Genomic DNA, 4,364 nt, shown 5'->3' with positions numbered 1-4,364 from the left:
CGAAGTTTTTTTATTTGGGGCGTCCATTTCACTTTCATGGAGGACATAGGTCAACAATAAAAATAGGTGTAAAGAAGCCAAAAAGATATTGAGATGTGATGTGAAGTCCACATGAGCCCTTGTGATAATACAAAGGATTTTTTATTGTTCAACCATCAAAGCTCTTTTAACAAATTCATAGGAGCTAAACAAATTGTGATTCATTGCCTTTTGAACTGAAAGACAATGATCAAATATTTGAGCAAATCCATATACAATGAATGCTGCTACTAAGGTGTTGCCATGTGAAGATAAGGAATGCCTATAACTGTCATAGATGTGGGTGAATGGAAAGGCCATACACACAATCATCAATAGTGGAAGTCAGAAGAACTTGACCTCCACTAAAATACTAAATATCTTGAACTTGTAGAAAACACCACACTCGTAGATATTTGGGTAAGTAGACAATTTCAATTATCATATTGTATCAAGCCTTCAAAAGGTATAATTTTTTATGTGGCACTTTTAGATGTGTATGATGTCTTATTGAGGAAGTTATAGATGTATACATATCATTTTCATGATCTTAGTGCCATTTTCAAGTTGAACAATCATAATCAAATATGAGAGGCAAGTCCTACAAAACCAACATCATTGATCAATACAAACTAGTGTCAATATGTCACTATTTGAACATTTGCACTTATCATGGTCCAACTTGATGAAGAGAGATAGATTGCAACAACCTTTTTACCCGCCTAGAAAAAGTGGTAGGATAAATTCTTGTCAAGGTATCAAGATGTACTATCAAGTGAAGCATTCTACTAACCAAAATGATGGACAAGCAATTAGCCATTGAAAATGATAAAATTAAGTGATAGATTCAAGGATTGATTTAATGCCTCATCTTATGGGAGCTTAATTATATTTACTAAGGGGATAGAAAAAGAGATCTTTGCATTGATCATTAGGCTTTGATCAAGTTCACTATGAATAATATGTATCATGTTCCTTGCATTAATGACCTCTTGGACTAACTCAAAGGATCAAGTTTTTCACCAAGATTGATTTGCAATCTACATACTACTAGGTTCTAATCAATTTGTTGGATGTGTGGGAGATTGACTTCATGTCTAAAAATGGTATGTTTAAGTAGTTGGTCATACCTTTTATTTCGACCAAAGTAATTGTCACCTTAATGTGAACAATGATTAACATACATAGTTGTTATCAATTTGGATGGTATGCTCATTCAATAAAGTATGGGATGTGCATCTATGGCATGTTCAATAGTTGATCTCAACTTTACAATAGCATGAGCTTTATGCTAATAGAGAAAATTGTTCATTCAGAATGAAAAGGAATTGATACCTTGGACACATCATGGACATTGGTGGTGTTTGTGTTGATTATGAAAAGATATAGTTTATTTGAAATTGGCCACCTCCAAGAAATCTCTACAAATTTTGTGTTTGGACAACTTAAATTAGAGATTCATGCTCAAATTCTCACACTTGGGATGATCTATAAATTAGGCACTTAGATGGGCCTTAAAAGAAGAATTATTTGTATTGAGATAAAACAAATTTTTATGCAATTAAAATAGAGACTCAATTTGATGATAGTCCTAGATCTTTCTCTTTTTCATAATCAAGACAAATACCTCTAAATATGCACTTGAAGTGATTCTCACTTAACATAGTCACCTAGTTGTGTACCATATGAGATATTATTTGATCCAATATGCAAGTACCTCATATATGTACAAGAAATAACACTATATGTGCTTTGATACAATGTACAAGTGCCTCATATATGTGCATGAAATAACACTATATGTGCTTTGATACAATATACAAGTGCCTCATATGTGTGCTAGAAATAACACTATATCTTGGAAAAGAGACCATCATTCACATATATCACAACCCTCTAGAATATATTTAGACATAAGGGAAGTTACAAAATGATTAACACCATAGGTACTCCACCGACCTCCACTAGTCTCCGTGTTGGTTGTTTGAGTTAAACTCAGATAATTAAACAATAGAATGGCCTTGATTATACAATACAAATCCTAATATTTGTTGATATCTTTTAGAGAATTTTTAAGATGATCAAAAGACTTGACTAATACTTGTAGAAGGTTCTCCTTTGCATTATGGAACTTAAGACTAGAGGAATGATAGAAGATGATATATGAAGCACACTACAATAGTGTTGCAAGATGCTTTTGATAAAGAAGCCAATGAATGCACTATAGAATTACTACTTACTAAAGTTGTGTCATGATGTCACTATGTATATTAGAGCTTATATGATGTGTGTCATTATAAAGATTTCAATCAAAAACAAGGTTTATGTATAACTATTGACAGTCCTTAATAAGACTTAGCACTCTACCTTAGTAGATTTCATATTAGGGCTACTTGTGAGTATTGTTGTTGGTGTAAATAAATATTCATTATGGATATTATTACACTTTACTTAAGTTAACTTAGGATTATGCATCCCTTCATAGTTTGGATTTGAGACACTTAGGGAAGTGTGCACATAGGGATATAGCTTGTAGGAGAAAATTCCACCTTTTGTGGTCTTATTTTGCTGTTACACTCCACATTCGGTGGGTCATCCACCTCTTGTGGAATATTATATTATTTCTCCTACCTACCCCTAGTATTATATTATGAGAGTACAGTTTGTTTTTGTCATTCTATTGTCTCTCTTTTATACTTTTCATTGTGCCCTTGATCTTGGCAAAACCTCACATGGTATCAGAGCCATTGGGGCTTCATTGATTGTTTTTTGGAGACATCTCGGAAGGCTTCTATTTTCAGATCTGAGGAACAATGCTTTTTGGAGGCCTCTTAGAGTGTTTTTGATCTCACCATTGCATCTGGGAGGCCGTTTCCATAAAAATCGAGTATAAACTCGACCTATTTTGGCGAAAATCAAATTTTGGGTGTGGGAGGAACTTTTTACCCAATTCGGGCGGCATGGTACAAAATTTTTGGATCTCAAAAAAATAAAAAATTTGTGAATTTTTTTTTCCAGTTTTGAAAAGAAAGTGGTTTTTTATTTAAAAATAAAAAAAATAAAAAAAAAAGTTTTTTTTGGGGGTCCGTAGACCCCCCCTCTCTGTCCCGCCATACTTTTTGGTAGGACCCTGCAGGTGTCGGCAGCAGTAGATCTGTGACCACTGCCGTGCAGCGCCCTGCCACCACTGCCGTGTAGAAACCTCGCTCCGACAACCTCGACCGCGTAGCTCCTCGGCGGCCCCTGCAGCTCCCCGCCACCTCCGCAGCTCCCCCGCTGCCCTGGCACCTCCCACTGCCCCAACACCTCTTGCCTTCGCTGCCGTGATGCCTCCCGCTGACCCCGATGCCACCACCGCCTGGCTCGCCGACCCAGCAGCGTCGGGCCCCAGCCCTCCGCTGTTGGCCCTCCGGCCGTCATCCGACCGCTGCTGACAAACCTCCGGTAACCGCTGCCAGCAGTCCACCTCCGCCTGCCACACAGACAGTGGGCCCACCTCCGCCTTCCATGCAGGCAGCCTGATCCAGTCACCTGCCACGTCACTCGCAGGTTCCCAGTCAGCAGCACCTGACATTTTTTGCACAGTCAGCACCCAGTCAGCATTTTTTGAAAAGTTTTTGGACCCCTCTCTGTTGAGCAGTTTGGATTTTTGAGTCAACTTTGGAGGCTCATAACTTGCTCAATTTTGCTCCTGTTTGGGTGCAATTTTTTTTTCATTTGAGCTAATTTTTCGTGCTCTTTGTAGTGGTGTGGTTATTTTCTGATTTTGGTGTACATGTTTTTCGGAATTTTCGGATTCTCTCAGTTGTACTTGTCCAATCCTCAATTTTGCAACTTCAAAGGCTTCGTTTAAGCTCATATGACCTCCTTTTCAAGTGTCGTTTTTTTTAAAGTGCATATTTTTTCGTCTACTTTCATAATCTATGATCAGATTTCAGAGATTTTGAGTGGATATTTTACTTTCAAATATTGGTCTTATTTGGTCTGATTGGTACTTGTAATTTGCTTGGATCTTAGTTTAGATCTCTTGCATTATTAGTTTGAGTCTCCTTTGGCTTTATTGAGGTAGTTGTAAAGTTGAAATCAGAAGTCCACTTTGCCATTTTTTGCAAGCGGCCCATTGTACACACACTAAGTATAAAGTGCCAAATCATCATTTTGGGGGGGTTCTCTGATTGAGTGAATTTGGGGGGATGTCTTGTGTGATTGTGCCTCTTTTTCCTTGGGCTCTTTCATTTTTGTTGCAATGAGTCCTCATAAATTTCCAGCTTTAACTCCACATAATTATGCATCATGAAAAATTAAAGTATGGAGCAAATTAATGGAAAAAGGTCTCACGCATTACA

This window comes from Cryptomeria japonica, chromosome 5 (assembly GCF_030272615.1).
Source record: "Cryptomeria japonica chromosome 5, Sugi_1.0, whole genome shotgun sequence".
Taxonomy (NCBI): Eukaryota; Viridiplantae; Streptophyta; class Pinopsida; order Cupressales; family Cupressaceae; genus Cryptomeria; species Cryptomeria japonica.
The sequence above is the reverse complement of the archived record's forward strand: the minus strand, read 5'-3'. Positions refer to the sequence as shown.